The sequence below is a fragment of the Myodes glareolus genome, chromosome 13 (genome assembly GCF_982192425.1).
Source record: "Myodes glareolus chromosome 13, mMyoGla1.1, whole genome shotgun sequence".
Lineage (NCBI taxonomy): Eukaryota > Metazoa > Chordata > Mammalia > Rodentia > Cricetidae > Myodes > Myodes glareolus.
Window position 1 is genome coordinate 5,772,397 of NC_142038.1, and position 22,017 is coordinate 5,794,413.

A 22,017-nucleotide genomic window follows, 5' to 3' on the forward strand; every position below is an offset into this window, starting at 1 on the left:
TCTGCCACCCCTGAGCTGTTACCAGTCTTTCCAGACTATCCCGCACGAGTGACTGTACAGTGTACGGGGCTGAGCCCACTTAGCATGTGATCCATTTGCAGTCCTGCCCCCTTTCCCCGTGCCGTCACCTCCTTTTTATCTCCGACAATCTTTCTTTGATTGTCACCGTTTGTTCTTCCATGCCCGTGTGCTTGTTCGACGACATCGGATGTTTCTAGTTTGGTGTGATAATGAACACAGCAGCTATAAACATTTGAGTGCGGATGTTGTGTGAGAACATAAATTTTCATTTCTCTTGGGTAAACACTCAGAAGAAGCTGTCATAGCCTATGGTAAATGTATGTTTAATATTTTGAAAAAATGCGGCTTATTGTTCCATGGATGAGGACTAAGGATATATCACCTTCTGTGTAAATACAAAGAACTATTTCTCTAAGGGAGTTCCTCTTCGTGGAAATAACACATGAAACACCAGCTCAGAACTGAAGGATTAATTCGGCCCAAACTCTGAATTTTTCAGAATAAAGAAGCTGAGACTCTGAGATTGGGTACACAGACGCACATGCACAAAGCAATTGGTAAGGCTGATGGGGGGGCCTTCAGCTCCACCACTCTGGGCTCCTCCCCACTGCTGCTACATGTGAAATCTCCTATGAATTGGAGAGCTTGGAGGAAAATCTATTTAAGGAAAGTGTGCCCTATATTTTAAGGAATAAGTATAGTGTAGGAAGGGTAGTATCCAGATAAATTATTTACATTAATCAAATTCATTGAGAAATGACTCAATTCTCCATTTCCTTTGGCCCAATTACATATATAGAGACTTCTGTAGCCTAGTTCATAACTCCTCCTAGGGCGCAGCGACGGTATTAATATAATCATTATTAAATCCCTACTAATAGAACAAGAAGCACATGACTAACCAAGTTCTTCTGTGTGAGACCCTACACTAAGCAGCCACATCTTTTGAATACATGTCCTTGACTTTGTTCTGGGTCCATTCACTAGACTCAAGATCCTCTCACTAGTCGAAGTCACAATTAGCGCACAGGACTTCTCTAACACGGACCTGAAATTGAAATGCTCTTGACAACAGCAAAATGGCAGTTTGTAGTTCCGGGATGTTTTCAGGGTTGGCTTCTCAGAGAAAGGGACAAATGGGGAGTGGGGCGCACAACAGAAGTGACCACAAACTAAAAGTAAGGTGTCTTCTAAAGTAACTTCAACCTTGATCCAATAATCCATTTCTAATTGTCAACATTATGAGCACAGATAGCTAATCTTTCGGGTCCAAAGTCATGGGGGGCAGTAATTGCTTTATAACTGGATAAAAGCATACAAACTCTTGTCCCGCCTAGGCTGAGAGAGCATTTTTATATAGCATTTAAAGCTGAAGGTCTGGATGGGGTTCAGTCATTGAGTGTACTTGCTACAAATTGTGCTTCTTCTGCCTCCTGCCATCACAAGATGTTTCGGGGTGCTTATGGCTGATGTTTCGGGTGCTTGTGGCTGGGTTTCTCTTCCCTGGCCCTGCTCACTCTATGGTACAAATGCCAAAAGTCTTGGCATTTTCCCTGCTATCCAGAGCCACCCCTCACACCGGAACCAGGCCAGCCCTCTTGGCTCCACCACCAACTCTCTTTAACCTTCATGTTCCTTCCTGCTGCAGCCACCCTGTGGTCCTCAAATTCTCTCCTGGCATTCTGGAATACTCTACTCCTGCGGTCAGAAACCAAGGCTCGGAGTCCTTGCTTGATCCCTGATCCAGAGGAGATAGGCTGGGCTCTCCACAAAAGCCTCCCGATGTAGGAAAGGATGAGAGAGAAGAAGCAAGCTTGGCGTGGAAGCAGAGATGACTGACAGCTGGCCCATCTCAGGCTCACTTCATGAGCCAACTGGGTTATTTTGTTTCAGGAGTCTTTGAAAAGGGTAAAAGAGCTTGCTTTGAGGTCATTCTGCTACCATTTCTCTCTTGAACTCAAATTATCTATCAATGTCCCCCTAGTTTGCATTTGCGGTTTATGAAAAAAAGAAGTCCCACCCACATCCTTGTCCTCCATGGGTCCCGGGAACTCCATACCCACAGAAACAGGAGGGAGGGCAGTCACATGCGCACACAGCATTAGGCTGCAGTCCACGGAGTGACGCCCTGTCTCTTGGGGGGCCTGAAGATGCAGTCAGACAGTGCCCTTTCTCCTGACCTTTGCAGCCTTACGTTCTCCCCTGCAGGACTGGCACGCAGCGGAGACGAACAAGCGCCAGGCACTCTGCCAGCAGATATTCCCCGCTTCATCACGGAAGGCTTTGGAAGTCGCTCGTGCACATGGCAGGCAACTTTGTCAGCTTTTGTTTGTTGTGCAGCCCGTGCCAGCTGGTGCGCTGCTACTGCTGCGCCTCCTGTCCTTCTGGGCTCTGGAATTTCGGCTCCCATGTTTACACAAACAAAACACATCACCCCCAAGGAGCGCCCTCCCGGGTCTCGGCGGTTCTTCTTTTCAGGCTACACACAGAGATCTTTGGGGGACAACTGGAGGATATAGCTTGCCATGGTGTTTGGACACTGGACCTGCACTCCTGAGGAGGATACACTGGAGTGAAAATTCTCCAGGGTTGGGGAGCCCTAACTCGTGTAAGGAGAGCCCTCTTTCTCCATTCCCGACTCCCTAACTGGGATCTATATTTATTCCTGGTTCATGAAGACATCCAAAGGTGAGCAGGAAGTCACAGGCTGCTTCTCTTAAACATCATGCATGGTGGCAGTGATGGACATAACCCAGTGCCGGGAGAGAAAGGACACTATTCCCCCAGCCTCAAAGCTAATGTGCCATCACAAAGCCATATCTGGGAACGGGTATGACTCAGATGCCAAGGAATACCCCAGTGCTCTTGGTGTAGTCTTGATTTCTAGAACGACTCAGGGCGCTGGTTCTCCTTGCCGTCACAAGCCAGTGGCTCTCCTGTTGTAAATGGTCCTGAGTGGCATGGCTCAGAGTGCACTATGGTTGTCCCTATGTGTTCTTTGTGATTAGGCCAAGAACGAGCGATTCCCAACTCTGGCAAATATAATATTCAGACACCCATTGGCTCACATCTGATAATTCAAGCTTGATCACAATGAGCTACTTCCAAAGCGAGATAATGGAGCGGAACTCTCAGCCGGGGAACCTTCCCCTCCATATGGTTCACAAGCTCCCTAGGATGTGCAATCCTACCGGGAGCACCATCTGTGTAGACTTCGCGCAGGCTCCTTGATGCTCACTCCGTCTTAGACTGCGTTTCCCAGCACATATTCTCAGATTGAAGGCCTGTCTCTCCTGCCACTAGCTCTTGCAATGTGTTGCTTTGACCTTTGAAGGGCATATTTTCAGGGACGATTCCCCAAATGAGCGTCAAGGACAACTGCAAGTTTCCTTTCTGCACCTGAGTAAGGTTTATAGATAATCAGACACACTTTGAAAGTAAGGTCACCTTATCCCCCATGGCAGAGTGAAAACCTTTGGAACCAAGGTAGATGTCATCACGGACCCCTGGAGTGACCAGTACTGAGGATCAGTTAAGATTTTCACCGTAAGCAGACAACTGGCAAATTGGAGGAAATTACAGAAATGGCATTGAGCAGATGAAAACCTTAGGAAGGTGGAAAAGAAATATTGAGATGATTTTTCAAGTAAGATTGCCCAAGTAAGCTTCCTGCTCACACTGAAACCTGGTCTCCAGGATTCACTGCTAATAGCACCAGTGGCCGTGGCATCCTAGGGAGCAGCTGCCTTTTACCTGGAGGACTTTATGCACACAACACCATCTTGCATCCCTTCTCATGTACACCGTTAGCCCTTGTTGGCTAGAGTGTATGGTCTCCTGAGTACAGACAAGTTGTATATACTTCTATATACAGGTACAAGGGAGCCTGGCACAGTTAACATTTAGAATTTTCTACTTCTAAAAAAGAGAATTTTTTAAGGTCAATTTATGAAGTGAGGTTTGGATGCTATATTGAGACCTTTTCCAGTACATACATTATGCCTTATGTATTGTTATTTACTTGTGCAAAATGATGAGGGATACTTGTGGAGGACAATTAGACTGTGCCCATGCAGAGGAAGACACGGCTGCTGTATACAGTTGGACTGTGCCCATGTGGATGAAAACAGGCACGCTGCATACAGTTGTTACCCAGTGTTGCTACAAATAACGTCTCGGATATCAGAAGCAAAGTGGCAGCAATCTGACAAGTCACTCAGGCAAACACCCTTGGAAAGCATCTGCGGATCCTAAGATACAAAAACAGTTCAACGAGCACATTGGAATAAAAGAACCAGACTGTCCGTAGCTTGTGACGGAACTACCAAGCAGCCTGACCATATCTGCTAAGCAGGAGTGGAGGGCCTTTACGTGAGCAGCTTCCTGCTTAGTTCCTAGTCAAGAAGCCAGCAGATTTCCTCTACTGTGAGAGCTCAGGAAGGTGGGACACCGACTTCAGTGGCCACGGCATCTTCTGAGTTTGCAGCAATCCATGATCCCACCAAGTCATCATTCCATTGCTCCCAGGTATTAAACAGAGTGCTCGATTCTGGTCCCTGCTTTCCATCAAAGATCTTGCTGCCCTGGGATTACCGTTACACACAGGGTCCCGTGGGAGGAACCCTTAGGAAGCCAGAAGCTGCTCTGGCCAGCTCACTTTCCACTTTGATTTTTTGGATACCTGTGGACAGGCATTGTTTTTAAGAGGGGGCAGGGAGGAAGGAAGTAATAATACAAAACAAACAAACAAAACCAGTGAAACATCAGGCTCAAGGGGAGCAGTCTATAGGCCTCAGAACTGTAGAACAGTATCGATGTTACTATCTGTGGTTGTGTATCTCCCTGGTCAGCCGGTCAGTTTCCAGGCTCCTCCCTGAATGATCCTGGCTCCTCTGGGGAGGAGGAAAGAGAGGGGTCTGTGACTGGGGAAAGTCACAGAGCCTAGTGGAGAACATTGTGGACAGCTGTGCTGGAGTGGACACCTACCTGCCAATGAAAGAACGCCTTCCCACATCTCAATTGGTAGTGTCCTTGACGTCCATTTCTAAACTTGGTGCCTGAGCATCCTTCAAAATCCAGAGTAAGGAGCCCTTTGCACCCTGTCTCAAAAAACCAAAGACATAGGGGTTCTGTCTCTACCTAGGCACCTGCTCATGGTCTCTGGCATCCTGCAAAAAATGATCCCAGGTTCCTGCCTTACTGGATGAACAAACTAACCAGCAGTCATGGAGGTAGCACAGCCAAACTGCTGCCCTTCTACCAAGACAAGACAAACAGTATCAGTATAGAGATGACACAGATACACATGTGAATGGTATACACAGAGGTATAGTTATAGATCTAGGTTATATATAATACATCCATATATGTTCTATGGGCATGCATAATACATATACATAGAGAGGTTCTCTGCATCTTCATAGGGACTGCAGTATGTTCTGGAGTCTGGGGCTGTCTTTCATGGATAAGGGGAGACGGTTGTGTGTTTCTCATTTATCTCTATGAAGTAGACACTCTGAGACATGGACACAGGCAGTCCTTCCCAAGAGAAGGGAAGCAGGAAGGGCCAGGCACCCTGGGATGCCGAGTTCTTTTGTGTTCCAGGGTAGCATCATTCATGTACATGAGCTGCATAAACAATAACTTTAAGATGAGGCATCAAGTAAGTTTAAACATGGACGGTGCTTTTGTAAGGCACTCTCTGAGATTAGATTCATGACAGTATTAAGCGAAGTATGCTGTCCCAGCTTGGGAGGCCAAAGCAAAGAGGGAATACAACCTCAGCCTGTCCCAGTGGCCGTGGACCAGAAGAGCTTCAAGTGGACCTCATGGCTTTGCCCCAGTGTCAGAACAGGAATGAGACAAATTACTCACAACATTGTGCCCCATGTAAGTCTGCATTTAAAAACTACCTTAAGTTTTCCCCTGGGTGTAATCTCTACAACTGAATTGACAGTAGAAGATACCAACATGTCTGTGTCCTGCTCTAGAAGGGAAATGTTTCCAAATGAACAAATAAACATACAAAAAAAACTGAAACAGCAACAAAAAAACTTCTTCCCACCCCTGTCCTGAGTAATTATTGTCACTGTAGAACCAGCTTGTACCTCCATATCAGACAGAAAGCAGGTGAGAAAGAGTGTGCTCCGGTTTGCTGTCCTCCCCTTTTGCAGCTCATGTTGGGGCAAAGAAGTCCCCTAAGCAACAGTTTCCTTGCACAGCCCTTGATGTTAAAATGGGAAGGTAACACTTTACAATTTGCAGCAAGGCTTGAGTGAAATGCTGAGCATGGTTTTGTACCTAGCCCAAGCCCCAGCAGCCAGAGGAGCTCAGAGATAGGGAAGCATTAATTCTACTTTCGTTCAAATGCACTCTATTCATAACTTCCATTTCGTATGACTCAATACATAGGACACCTTGTTATAGCTCTGCTCAGAAACACTGTTAGTTTTACCCTGAGTAAGATGTGCAAGGCTCATCCTAAAGCTGACTAGACGGCCTCTCAGGGACAGGTGCCTGCCTCCAAGTCTGATGAACTGGCTTCAACTCCCAGAACCCACGTGAAGGAAGGATAGAGGTGACTCTCACAAGTGATCTTCGGCACTCTGCAGCTCAGCTGAAATGAGCTCTCTTCAGAACCCGATATAACCCTTTCCATCTCCTTCTTTGATCTTACTTTCCGGCTACTCAGAATATTCAGCTTCTCATTCCCCAAGCTCTAGTTTAAACAAAATTCTGTATCATATTTATGTGAATACACCCCTTGCTTCTCCTCCATTTCTCTAGGAGAGAACAGTCACCTGCTTCAGTGTCCTGGGAAGACAGGTGGAGCACCCAGGATTCTTGAAGCCCCATAGGGATTGACTTCTCCTTTCCAATATGATCAGAGGGTGTGACAGGGACATATGATCGACACTAAATGGACTCAGTAGTGTGTGTGTGTGCGTGTGTGTGTGTGCGTGTGTGTGTGTGTGTGTGTGCGTGAGAGAGAGAGAGAGAGAGAGAGAGAGAGAGGGAGAGAGAGAGAGAGAGAGAAATAAGGTAGGAAGTATGGGGAACATGGGAGGAATTAGACCATGAGAGGGAGCTGTGAAAATAGTGTAAATACATGTGTATGAATTTATCAAAAAAAATTAAATTAAAAAAAGATTTCAAGGGTCACCTCCTAGATCAGCTTGCATTATTGATTTGTCTGGTACTTGTCAAGGGCCTATTAGCATGAAGCTCTTGGGACCTACCCACAATGTGCTAGCTAGTTGTTTGTCAACTTGACATGAGTAACAGTTATCTGAGGAGAGCAACCTCAGCTGGAAAATGCCTCTGTCAGACTGGTCTACAGGCAAGTCTATGGGACATTTCCTTTATTAGTGACAACCGTAAGAGCATCCAGCCCATCGTGTGTAGTGCCATTCCCAGGTGATGGTTCTGGGAAGCATAGGAATTTAAACCCAACAAACTATGAGGGACAAGCCAGTATGTAGCAGTCTTCCATGGCCTCTGCTTCAGTTCCTGCCCCGATTTCCCTCAGTGATGGTGTAGAAGCCGAGTGTAAGCTGAAATAGCCCTTTCCTCCCTAGGTTGTTTTGCCATGGTATTTTATCACAGCTATAGAAACCGTAACTAAGACATGTATTTGATGTGAAGAGAAATACGTTGTTAACTTTGTCTCTTAATTATAGGTATATTAAAATCATCTGGAAAGTGTTCAATATAAACATGAGTGGTACTTGGAAGACTTCTGGAGTCTGTTTCTGGGGCTGAGACACTGGTGTGAGCAGCCTCAGACTCCCTGATTGCCGAGGCTACTTCTGACCTGGACTGCATGTTCTCATAATTTATTCCTGCTTATTTAACAAAAACCCCATCCTATTGGACCTCTTCTCCTACCCAGTTAGATTTATATTGCTGGAAGAAGACAACTCTCAACAGACAAATCTCAAATGGCTGAAAGACATTTAAGGAAATGCTCGACATCCTTAGCCATCAGAGAAATGCAAATCAAAACAACTCTGAGATTCCCTCTTCCACCTGTCAGAATGGCCAAGATCAAAAACACTGATGACAGCTTATGCTGGAGAGGATGTGGGGGAAGGGGAACACTCCTCTATTGCTGGTGGGAGTGCAAACTGGTACAGCTGTTTTGGAACTGAGCATAATGATTTCTCAGAAAATTAGGAACACCTACCTCAGGATCCAACAATACCACTGTTGGGTACATGCCCAAATGACACTCAATCATACTACAAGGACATGTGCTCAACTATGTTCATAGCAGCATTATTTGTAATAGAAGAACCTGTAAATAGCCTAAATGCCCCTTAACCAAAAAAAATGGATAAAGAAAATGTGGCACCTTTACACAATGGAGTACTACACAACCATAAAACAATAGTGACATTCTGAAATTTGCAGGCAAATGGATGGATCTAGAAAAAAAGTCATATTGAGTGAGGTAACCCAGACCCAGAAAAACAAATGTAATATGTATTCACGCATAATGGCTTTAAAACATAAAACATGAAACTAGACAACAAAGAAGACCCTAGGAGAGACCTACATGGAGCTCCATAGGAAGGTGAAAAAGACAAGCTCTTCTGAGTAAACTGGAAGTGTGAGGTCATATGAGAGGGCAGAAGGGGGAGGGAAGAAGGGAGGGAGTGAAGAAAACTGTACAGCTCAGTAAAACATTAAAAAAAAAAAAAGAAAGCACCATGACCCAAAGCAATTTGGCAGGAAAGGGTTTATTTCACCTTAAAATTCCCAAGCCACACTCCATCACGGAGAGGGCAGGCCTTGAACTGGACCAGGAAATGGAGGTAGGAAGCAAAGAAGAGACCAGGAAGAAATTCTGTTTACTGACTTGCTCCCTGGGCCTTGTTCTTTGTAGTCTTTGCATAGTCCAGGGCCACCGCCCGGGCGGACGATTCTCGCAATAGCCTTGGCCCTCCCACATCAATTATTAATTTAAAAAATGCCCCACAGATTTGTCCCCAGGCCTGTCTGGTGGAGGCACTTTCTCTGTTGAGCTTCCCACTCCCAGATGACCCTAGCTTGTGTTAGGTTGGCAAAAAAACTGAGCGCAGAGCCCTGGGCTGGGCTAGATGAGCACTGGACTCTTCACAGGGGTGGTGAGAATATAGAACGAATCAAGCTCTTAATTGTGTTACATTTCCCCTGGTCTTTGGCTATTGATAATTTTTTACTCCAGTTAAACTTTACAAATCTTTAGAATCACCACCGTTTCTCAGCATAACAGAACAGCTTGCATGAAGGACGCTACATTTAGATTCACAGAAGCATTTTTACATGAAGACCACTGAACAAAACTGATGAGTTTGGATTTGGCATGCTGGCAACTTTGCGAGTCCTCCGCCCCTTCCTCTTCTTCACTCTTCCCTTCCCACAATGCCCGGTGTGTGTCTTCCTCCTCGTCTCATGAATTATTCAAAGGGAGAAAGGCAAGTGTTCCTACAGAACGCGTACATTGCTATGGATGTGTTCTTTTGCCTTTGCAAAATATGCCTGAGGGCAAGGAGGAGATGCGCACTCAGGAACCGGGGAGGCTCTTGTCCTTCCCAATTTCTTCTTTCTGCCACTTCACCGTGGTCCAGACGGAGAATGCGCGCAGAGGCACTTTGGGACTTTTTGTGCCACCTGGTGGAATTTCATTGGAAGCGAATTATCTGGGGTCTGAGTTACCAGGCAGCGGGGTACACACCTGAGCCATTTTCTTGCTGCTCAGTATTTCTCACCTAAGTGCAGGATTCCCTACTGTGCCCAGCAATTTAACTGCGCTAGGCCCATAATAAAGTTTTTTTTTTTAAATGTGAAAATTAGTCTTTAGTAAAAGAGGCCTATTTTGTTAGCTGCTGGGTAAATTCGGGTAAAGAAATGACGTCCACAGGTTGGGTCATTCCCACTACTCTGGTTAATACCTAGAGATTATAGTCCAAGCCTTCGGAAGGCAGCACAGGGGCTGTTACACACTCTCTCTCATTACTTAGAGACAAAAGCAGTTGTAATTAAGCGGTTCCCCCATCTCGCCCCCAGGAAGTACAGTCTGATAATGTCATACTTAGCAATTATCAATGCAACCGTTTGCTCAAGAGGAGAGTCCAGCAAAAATAAAAGCACATGGACTAAAATGCTAACTGATCCGTCTGACTGATCCCTCCTGATCAACCCCAGGATTAGCCAGCTGTGCCAAAGTGCCTTAACAATGCCTCCCAGAAGGAGGCCATCATGGGAACCCTGGCCGGGCGTCCACATGGCTCATCTGTATGGTCACTGTTTATCCCCACAGAGGTGATTAGCCACCCACTTTGTTCCGGTACCCAGGCCACTGCGTGCAGCTCCACAGCTCTCCGGAGCCCATAATCTCCTATGTGTCATGAGAACTCCCACAAAGAAATGAATGGTTTTCTTCAAAGTCAGACCGGGCTGAGCAAAGGTTGAGGTTCATTTGCTGTGGAGCAAGGGATCTAGCCAACAAAGTCATGGAAGAGACCAGAAAATGCCAAGGCTCAACGACAGAGCTTTAAAGTCCTCTTCACTGAGCAAAGGTGCTGAGTGAGATTATAATTTAGAGCCCCTTTGCAGCAATGTGGGGAGGGTTCTGAGATGCTGGATGTCTGTGTGCTGTCCCTAAGCTAAACAGTGAGTCTGAGAGAGGGCAGGTATCTAGGCCAATGGTCATCCTCAGGGGTGAAACCCATCACCCTACATGCTCAATAAGGAGCTTCTCAACCGTCTTGGTGTTGTAGCTCAAAGATCACCTCCTCTGTGGCGTTTAGTTTGTGTGTACATGTGTATGCATGTGCATATGTGTGTATGTGCATGTGTGTGCCTCTTTGTGCATGTATATGAGTATGTGCACATGTGTGCATGTGCACACACATGTGTATATACAGGTATGCTATTTTGTGTGTATAGGTGTTTGGTCTACATGTATGAATGTATACATGTAAATGCTTGGTAATTGCACAGGTCAGAAGAGGACATCTGATTTCCTGGTACTAGAGTTACAGATGGTGTTGAGCCACAGAGTGGCTGCTGGGGACTGAACCTGAGTGTTCTATAGGAGTAGCAAGTCCTCTTAAGCCCTGTGTGGTCACTCCAGCCCCTAGCTACCTGTAACTTTCAATATTCCTTAGATCCAGATCTGTCTGCAGCCTCTGTACTGCAGAACACCCAGTTCTGATTGTTCGGTGTCAGACTAATCACAACAATGCCCCTAGCCTCAGAAAGCAGCTCACAGCAGTCCTGGTGAATGCTCCCACCCCTCCCTTTCTATGACTGTCCCCTTAAGTCTCATCATGTGGGATGCTCAGGTATCTACTGCCATCTAATATCTATTTTCCATAAATAATCGTGGCAACTACACCACTTCAGTATCTGTGGATGGGCTGTATTCCCTGGCTCAGTTCTGGATGTGAAGAAGTAGTGAACAAGGACAGAGGAGCTGAGCTCAGGAGCATGGCGGTACTGAGTAGCGAGATGTGCTGCAGTGGCTGACCTACCCGATGAGTCCGGCCTGATGAGGGGTGAAGTGTGCAGGAGTCCCCAGCTTAAAGGAACTTTGTAACACGAGAGGCCGGCTTGTTGGGGTTTCTGTCCCACCCGGTACTCCACAGCCGGCAATTCCCAAAGAAAATAACACAGAGTCTACATTAGATTATAAACTGATTGGCCCATTAGGTCAGGCTTCTTGTTAACTCTTATAACATATATTACCCCATTATCCTTATCTATGTTAGCCACATGGGCTCAGTACCTTTCTCAGTGTTACAGCTTACATGTTGCCTCTTCGGTGGTCTGCGCAGGAGTGGCAGAGGAACTCCTGCTTCCCAGAATTCTCCTGTTCTCTTTGCATCACCTCTACTTCCTGTCTGGTTTTCCCGCCTATACTGCCTGCCTGGCCAATCAGCGTTTTATTAAAACATGATTGACAGAATACAGACAATTCTCCCGCATCATTTCCCTCTTTTTTTTTAAGCAAAAAAAAAAAAAAATACCCAGAGTCCATTTGTTGGGAATGTGGGCGTAGTATTTCAGGCTACTTCCTGCTGGTTGGGGGCGTTGATAATCTTATAGGGACCTAAAGAAAATTTAGAGTTATAATCAAGTCCTGACTGGAGTATCCTGTGAGTCTTGCTCATCTCAGGCAGCAGTCTTGAATCTGTTCTGGATGTAGAATTCAGACATCCAGGCCATCTGTTCCTACCGGAAATTTCTCAGGAGGTCTCCCTTGATCAAAGATGATTTTTCCTAACTCTGAATAAATCCAGAGCCTCTCATTTTCTGTGGAAACAAAAGCAAAATCTCTTCTCCAAAGTAACATACCTTTTGACTTCAATTTTGAAGCCAAGGTATTTTCAAAATACCTATCTTGGATTAGTTCAGCAGCATTTATAAACAAAAGTCTTTTAGCAGCTGTTGCTCCTTCCTCAACAATCAAACAATTCAAAGAGAGCATAATAACATACAGTATCAAGATTCTCTTTGTATTTTCCATCTTTGTGTGGCTTTACTTTAACCTCTATTTCTTTTATTTTTACTTTTACTTTTTGAGACATGTTCTCTGTATATATCTTTGTCCTGGAATAACACTGTAGACCAGGCTGTCCTTGAACTCACAGAGATCCTTCTGTCTCTTCCTCCCCAGTACTGGACTCAAAGGTGTTTGCTACCACACCTTGAACTCACAGAGATCCACGTGTCTCTGCTTCCCCAGTGCTAGGATTAAAGGTGTGTGCTACCACACCTTTGAACTCAGAGATCTGTCTGTCTCTGCCTCCCAGGCATTGGGATTAAAGGTGTGTTCTACCACACCCAACTACTCTCTTTCTTTCTTTTTGCTTTAAGAACTTTAACTTTTAGCCTGCATATATTTTTAACACACTGTAAACCATTTAGAGGTTTTCTTCCTCTTTGAATCTCTCTTTACTGTATATCTCTCTTTTTCTGACCACACGAGTCTTCAATGGGTAGGACTAAAGCCATAGCTTTGACAGTTAGATCCAGCCCATTTCTTAGCTTTCCAACCTCATGGCTGAGATACCAGCCAGAGCTGTGTTCACTGCCACAACTCTATGGCGTTTCAAGATCCTTGCTAGCAAGCAAGCTGTAGTATTCTGCTCACAGACCACACTCAGTCGGACTGCCTGCCTAAAAGAGTCAGAGTTTGCCCTGGCAGGACAGCCCAGAAAACCAGCATTTTAAAACAGCGCAGCTATTTTCCTGCTACGACTGAAAATCAAAAAGCATGCGTTCAGCTTTTCACCAACACCTTTTAAGTGTTTCGTGACAGGACCTCTTAAAGGAGGGTTTTGTAGCTAAAGCTGAGTCAGGAAGCCTCTCTTAGCTGAGAGCCTTGCTTGCGTCTAGCAAGCAGAGCAGACCTGAGAAATTGCTGCTACCAAGAAAACATTCTTTACTCTATTCTTTCCCAAGCTTTCTCAGGCTTTCTGTGGATTCAGTTATCCACGTCTGGGCGCCATATGTAACACGAGAGGCCGGCTTGTTGGGGTTTCTGTCCCACCCGGTACTCCACAGCCGGCAATTCCCAAAGAAAATAACACAGAGTCTACATTAGGTTATAAACTGATTGGCCCATTAGGTTAGGCTTCTTGTTAACTCTTATAACATATATTACCCCATTATCCTTATCTATGTTAGCCACATGGGCTCAGTACCTTTCTCAGTGTGACAGCTTACATGTTGCCTCTTCGGTGGTCTGTGCAGGAGTGGCAGAGGAACCCCTGCTTCCCAGAATTCTCCTGTTCTCATTGCATCAACTCTACTTTCTGTCTGGTTTTCCTGCCTATACTGCCTGCCTGGCCAATCAGCGTTTTATTAAAGCATGATTGACAGAATACAGACAATTCTCCCGCATCAGAACCTTACTTGAGGTGAGAGACGAAGTTTTCTAAAGAATCAGAGAGGAGGAGAGGATAGGGAAGGAAGGAAGAAATGAAGGGAAGGAGGGAGAAGAAAGGGAAGGATGGAGCGGGGAGAGAAAGAGACGGCTGAATATCAGAATTTCTATGGGGGGAAAATGATATCTGTACCAATTTTGTGAAATTATTGCAAGAAATGGAGACAAGCTGTGCAGGTGAAGTGGCCCAAGGCTCAATACAGTCCGGAAGTTCAAAGGAAATGCAGCAGATACCATTATTGTTAAATAACCTTTATATAAGATAAAAAAGAAAAGAATTTTCTAATGTTTTTTCAAAGTTGAAAATTACCTTTAAAAATATCTGCTGATGGTAACAGAACTTAAAGTGTAAGAGGAAGAGTGAAGAAATGATAGGCTCTGTAATGAAGCAAGTAGTCCTGCGTGCTTCCTACGGCCAACCGGGAAGAGGTGCCAGGTGCATAGCATGAATGCCGGGGCTCTCCCTAGGTCCTAGCCGTCTCACTCTGCCATTCTGTCACCAGGGACAATGGTGGGCTTCTCTTATACCAATGGAATACTCACACAATGAGACTTGAAACTTTATTAAGTTTCATGCGTCTATAAACTGAGGAGTATCTGGGACAGTCCAGTCCTTTCTCTGGTTATCTGTAGGAAGTTCTAGTGATTTGAACTGGGGTAGATAGACTGTATATGCAAGCCAAATATTGTCCATTTCCTGTTTCTAAATAAAGTTTTATTGAAACACAGACACCCCCCTTTATTTCTATGCTGTTTTTATTTGCTTCCTATTTCAGTGACTTAAAGACTTCAATAGCTGTGACAGAAGCCATGAAATCCATAGCCTACAATATGTGCTATCTTATTCTGTACAGGAAATGTTTGCTGGCTCCTGGGCTAAAGTAAAAAAGAAATCAACCAGATCACAGCTTAGCCCTCCTCCCAAGCTCTTCAAGCCTGTGCAGAGCTGTTTCATACTGGCCTTGGTCTCTCTGATCCATCCCTCTACAGAGAGCTGCTTGTAACAAAGGAAGAATTAGCTTCTCCAGGGGAGTCTCCCAGGTAAGGTCAGGTCGACACCAAACTCAATGATATTTGGGGAATGTTTCTTATTTGTTATTTATTTTCGTTTCCCTCATTTTATCTTGTTTGGGTATATTTAACCTTACTGATCTTTTATTTGCATATTATGGTTTCCAGTTTTGTGTTTTATGGATTTTGTTTGTTTATGTATTTCTCCTACTTTTTCTTTTGTTTTTATTTACTTATTGACATTTTCTGAAGAGACGGAGAAAGACATGGAGTTGGAAAGGTAAGGAGGGCCTGGAAGAATATGGGGCTTGGGGGGACTGTGCTCAGAATATATTGTACTATGAAAAATATTTTTAATTTAAAAAGTGGCATCATATACTTTATACACTGTAGTCTTGGAAGTGTTCTGCTTCTCTGGACCCTGTGGCCTGAAGTCAGAGTCCCTGCAGTCCCTTCGACCAATGGGCCTCTCTCTCAACTGAGCCCCAGACTGATGAAAAGGTACATGACCACAGGTATGTTTGCAGGAGGGGTGGAGCAGAGTGAGAAGAGGGGGTGAAGCCCATCCAGCCTGAAATTGGCCCAAGCCAACTAAGTACTTATTCTTCGGGGACAGGCAATGTTTTGGTCACTCTCTTTCTGGTAGCTTTTCTTTATGATCTTGCTAAGAAGTTAGACAAATACAAAACTAGGCAAAAATAATAGAAAAACTGAGTCAACACATGTTCATATTTAACACCGCTAATGAAAAGTGATTATGTAACTTGTCATTCTCTGGGTCTGAGAAGGCCTGCAGAGGTCAAAGGACAACTTATTCCATGTTCTTTAAACGGAGACTGTACTTTTATTTCCAGTTACTCAGACACGAATAATCACACAGAAACTATATTAATTACAACAGTGTTTGACCAATAGCTTAGGCATATTCCTAGCTATCTTTTATATCTTAAATTTACCTATTTCTATTAATCTGTGTATCGCCACAAGGCTGTGGCTTACCGGTAAGGTTCTGGTGTCTTTCTCCTTAAGTAGCTACATGGCATCTGCCAGACTCAGTCTTCTTTCTCTGTGCATTCAGTTTAGTTTTCCTGCCTAGCTCTATCTGCCCTGCCATAGGCCAAAGCAGCTTCTTTATTAACCAGTGGTAACAAAACATACTCACAGCATACAGAGGGGAACCGCACACCAATGTTCTCTTCTTCTACCATGTGGATTCTGGGGAAGAAACACAGATCATTAGACATTAGACTTGCTGGAAGTTTCTTTACCTGCTGAGCTATCTTGCCAGCCCTCTTTTATTATTATTATTCTTGCATGTGTGCATGTGGTGTGGATGTGTGCATACATTTGTATTCACATGCGTGGTGTGAGTTCATATGCAAACATGAGCACATGGAGGCCCAAGGTTACTATCAGCTATCTTCCTGCATGGATCTCCTTGTGTTTCAAAGTAAGGTCTCTCACTGGACCTGAAGTTCCCTGTTTTTGAAAAATCTGGCTAGCTAGCTTGCTCCAGGAATTCTATGTAATCCTGTGCTGTAATTATAGGTGACTGCCACACCTACCGAGCATTTTATGTAAATTCTAAGGATTTAAACCCGCATCTTCATGCTTACAGAAAAAGACACTCTGCCTATTGAACCATCTCCCCGGCTCTCAAAATTTAATTTTCCCTTTGATTTCTATCTACCGCTGAGAAAGGAACTCAGCAGAGTTGACCACACCGGCACACTGATTTAGAACTTCTATCCCTCTAAAACTCGGGGAAGAAAATGTCTAAAGTTTATAAGCAAAACAAGTGAAAATATACTTTAGAATCCCATGTTTATTAATAATTCATTGCCACAAGCTTATATTCTGAAATTTGGAAAAGTCAGAGGAAAAAAAAACAACACTGGGAATTAATACAAGCAGAAATTTTTCCAAGGAAGAGAAAGGGATTCCCTGTTTGAAAGTGTGAATTAAATAGAGAAGGAAGACTGGTAGGTGTGTGCGTTTGCTGGCCATGCCAGCTGCTTAGCTTGATCTACACTTGGCTAGGATGGACCCTGATCCTCGGTGCTGTGTTTACCCATGTTTAGAAATCTCTCCACATATAGGCTGGGACCTTGGCTCACTATCTATTGGAAGGCTAAATGCACACCTCTCCATGTACACACTCTTGAGTGAAGAGCCAGCTTCAAGAACTGAAAGAGGAAATGACCGAGACCCCAGGATCACATGACTGGCTTTGTGCAAACTCAGTGAGTCACCCCTACTGTTTGGCCGCCTGAGCTCCTGGACCAAAGTGACCTGGCGCTTAAAAGTTCACAACGTCAGTTACTAATGTATCCATGTAAAAGCCCCCTTCTGCAGTCCCTGATGTATCCATATAAAACTCCACCACCACAGTTACTAATGTATCCATGTAAAACTCCACTACTGCTATTTCTGATGTATCCATGTAAAACTCCCCAACCAACCGCAGTTACTAATATATCCATATTCCATGCACATTTTATTCTCTGATGGTAAATTTATTTGCTTCCCCAACAACATTCAAAGCTCCAAGTGGGTTGGAAAATCTTACATTTTACATTTGATAGGATTAAGATACCTGAGATCCTGTTTTTCCATTCTTTGCCTTAATGATACCATTCTTTGATATAAATTTGGCTTCTATGTATCTGAAAACGATAATCTTTCAGGTTTGTCAGTTATGATCACTTATTTTCCAATACATCCTGTGTTTAAAAAGGATCCACCCATGTGCTTCAATCAAACATACAAGAAAAATATAGAAGACAGTGAAGAAAACAAACTAGGAAAGGCATCCTCAGAGCTCCCAGCCGTCTCCAGCAGCCCCCATGCCTGTGATTACGGATCCCGACAGTCTCCAGGAGCCCCATGACTACACACAGAGCTCCCAGCTGCTTCCAGGAGCCCCCATGACTCTCCACAGAGCTCCCAGCCGCCTCTAGGAGCCCCCATGACTCTCCACAGAGCTCCCAGCTGCCTGCAGGAGCTCAAATGACTGTGCTCAGTGCTCCCAGTAGCCTCCCAGAGACCCTAAGGCCTGGTCTTTCAAGGAGGTGCCTTCTATCTTGTCTCTGGCTGCAGTGTTTTCCACTTTTTCCTGTCCCTGTGACTCAGTAGATGAAACCAAGAAGGACTTCTTCAATGGATCCTAGTAAGGGCTCTCTGACAGTCCGGGGATGTCAAAATTGAGCATAAATATCCACAAAGTACTCCCCATGGTCCCTGTACAAGCTAAACCACAGATAACACCAGGAAGAACAGACCTGTGGGCCTGGACACTCACTGCATGACCAGTGGCTCTCAGAGCAGTGGCAAGAAGTTGAGTATCCCAGGGTCCCAATAGGAAACCACAGAGAAAAGAAGGGGGCATTGCAACTTAGACTAGGAGAGAGAGAGTCAGGATTCATACTAGAGGGGCCTGGCCACTGTCCATATTTAGCAACTCAGTGTGCAGGGTCAGAGGGTCAGGTCAGAATCCAGACCAATGCACACTAGGCAGGACCCAGACGAAGCCAGAAGGGTTCATGGGGAGAGTGGCACTGACAGATTGGGGACATCATCTCTGAGACTGCGGTCCTAGGGCCAGGAGACCTGCATGCCGACACCTACGCAGACTGGAAAAAGCTGGCTTTGGTTGTCCTTTAAGCCACTTCCCTCCCATCAAGAAAAATAAATTAATTAATTAAAGAGGATACGCCAGTGAGGAACAGGGGTCTGCAGAGCATGGTCCTCATGACAAGATCTCATCCTTGGGGAACTTTCTAGACTTGGAAGGTCACACTGCTTTTCTTCGGAGATTTGTCCTGAAGAGAAGCAGCCAGTGATGGTGATGGTCTCTCTGCACAGGATGTAGATGCACAGCATGGCATTGCTCTCTACAGGACACTCCAGAGCTGGTGTCTATACTGAAGGCTTGCTCTCATCCCAAGAGAAGGAGAGTCCCACGTGTGCCACATTGAGGACCTGAAGCTGAAGGACAAAAGAGCCACACCTGAAAGGGGCCATGAAGGAATGAAGGACAGCTTTTGGTCGTATAGACTCTGGAGCTGAGGAAGTATAAAGACTACACAGAACCAGGGCTAGGTGTCTAGTGTGGTACCGCATGTGATGGTGGTCAGTGTGCTCCTTCTGAAGGCGCAGAGGCTCACACTTCATGACCTGAGTGTGCACGGTTGCATACCCTGCTCACACCTTCCCCTCTGTGCAGCCCTGCTTTGCCTTCTCTAACTGATAAGTCAGAGGGCACCTGTGACTTCCACCTGTCAGAGCAGAGAAGTTCAGTTTATAATTTATTTGATTGTAGAGTGCATTAAGCAGAGATTCAGAGGAGGAGGAAGGAGGAGAAGGTGGAGGAAGAGGAAGAGGAAAAAGATTTATTAGACTGGTTTATACGATAGGGGCTGGGTCCATTTGTCACTTTTCTCACCAATGTGACAAAAGTAGTGGTGAAAATGATTCAAGAAGGAAGATTCTGGCTTTGGCACTTAGTTCAAGGGTACAGTCCATCCCCACAGGGAAGTCATGGTGGCAGGGATGCGAGGCAGTGGGTCACATCATTCCCACAGTCCAGAAGCAGAGAGACACGGACGCTGGTACTCAGCGGGCTTTCTTCTTTGGCTTCAATCAGAGGCTTGACCTCGTGGAAGAGTCTGTCAGAGTAACTCTCTCCTCTTCGGTTAAACAGATCTGGAGACACCATCATGGACACACGCAGGGGCATGCTTCAATGGTGACTGAACACAGACCATCACGCAGGGCAATCCAACAATGGCCATCGGCACACTAGTGAGACCAGGAACTGGGAATCTCATTAGTCCTGATTGGAGCTGGAAAACTAGATCTTTCCTGAGAGTCGCTGTGGTGAATCTACTCAGGAAAAAAATCGGAGGAGTTAGAGTTGCAATGGCAGCCAACAACCACAGCAGCGGAGAGATGCACTATTCAGGGGGAAGGGGAGGCCGCCAAGTGACTGCCGCTTTTCCTTTGGGTATCTTTTTCATCTGGTCTTCCAGTCAAAAGGTGCTGTCCATGTCGAAGGCAGATTCCCGCTCCCCCAACACTCACTTTTCTCACGTACCTATCCTTCTGAGAAATGAGCGCACAGACACACAGAGGAGTGTTTCGTCAGATCTAGACATCTCAGTACAGTCAAGTTGACAGCCAAGTCAACATTCACAGAGAGATACAAAAGGACAAGAATTTTGAAAATGCAGGAACAAATGTGGCAAAGGATCAAGGCATGAAATGGTACTAACCAAGAAAAGACCCCACCACCATGGGGAAAGCCAGAAAACTATGTATTGGCTGTGGCTACTGGATACAGATGTAGAGAAAGGATTCTGGTCAAAAGGTACCACTGAGAGCTGAGGTAGGTAATAGGAAGACTGCCCATCAGCGAGAAAATTGCTATGGGGGAGAGATGCTGAGAGACTCTTTCATTAAGACCATTTCAACTGTTCATGCAGGGAAATAAATGCTCACATACATGAAGCTGTGCCTTATCGTCTGTGAGTGTTTCCAGCCCTTTGCTTTGTGGGGCTGCATTACAGCTAGCAGTACTCTCCACACCTCCCAGTTGGCTATGACGTAAGCTCAGGATCTGGCATTCAGCAAATCTGAGCACTCTGGATGAGACACTCTGAGAGCTAAGTGGGGAAAGAATCTCAACCCTGGGTGGACCTGAGAAATAGAACCTACAAATCAGCAGCACCCCAGGCTAGACTCAGGCACACCAAGTTCCAATTCTCACACTAAGGTGTTCATTACCACTGTTAGAATTCACATTTGCAGGTCTAAACTGGGGCCAGCTCAACTAGAACTCCTGGGGACGGGCCTGGTGTTCCGAGTTTTCACACTCCCTTCATTCGGTTCTGACATTGGCTCACTATGAAAACCTCTGCTCTGTCCTCAGTAGGGATCCCAGAAGCATCCTGCTGCATGCCTTTCCCTCCCATCCGGCTGGGCAGCTCACTCCTTAAGTCCTGGTGGGGCCAGGCACTAGGTAGGTGGGATCCAAGGATATCCAAGATACTGTCTTCAAAACAATCAAAGTTTAGCAGTTGACTACTCGCCCACTGCAAATGCCCTCTCCACGACCTTGGAGGAGGTGTGAATACGCTTCTGGTGCTTTCATAGCTCACAGTGAGGAGCCACAGCCACAGTCTGGATAGCTCGCAGGGAGGGGGCCTGGCCACTTCACCTCAAATCCCCAGTTTCTCCACGCTGCCACTAAGAGCTTCTGGATTCGACTGCCCTTGTGAGGTGCAGAGACCGTAGCCACAGCTGGAGACAGGACAACTGGATGGCACGGGAAGGCCATGCATGGCCAAATGACTGCTGTTTAGAGCCAGTCAGATAATAGCATTTGGGATCAGAAGGCATCAGGCAGAGGTGTAAGATCCATCTTGTGAAACTGAACATAAATTATGAATGATGAGGGCCATGCAAGGCTGTGTCAAAGAAAAATTATAATTCCTAACCCTTCAAACATGCAACTACAGTAAAAAAATATATGATGTTAACATAATTCTAGGTTGAGTTTGAATGACTTATGGTTTCACAGTGGGAGAAAACCCCAAAACTGTGTTAAGTTCTTGAGTGTTTCTCATAAGGAGATGTTGGTATGTGGCCAGAGCGCTGTACCAAACAGTACTGCCTGACTTTTGTACTATTTCACAATCCATTAAGAAAGGGGTCTTGAGTCATCTCACTCACTGCATGCAAACCAAGGTAGAAATGTGGTTCCCTGATAAATCTTTATCACAGTCAAATTCACCTACAGCTGCTCAATACCACAATAAACAAAATACGGATTGAATATTTGCAATGGTGGCAAATGATGATCCCCACTTTGAAGGACAGAGATGTAAATATAACACAGCTGTGAGAAGCATGCATTTAGCACCTAGAGTGTAAGGACACAATCCACTGAGTGTTCATAAATAAGACAAGGATGGGAAAGCCATGTGGACAGAGCATGGGTTAAGCCTAGAGGTAGGGAAAAGTGCAGGGAATCTGTCTTTGTTAGGTTC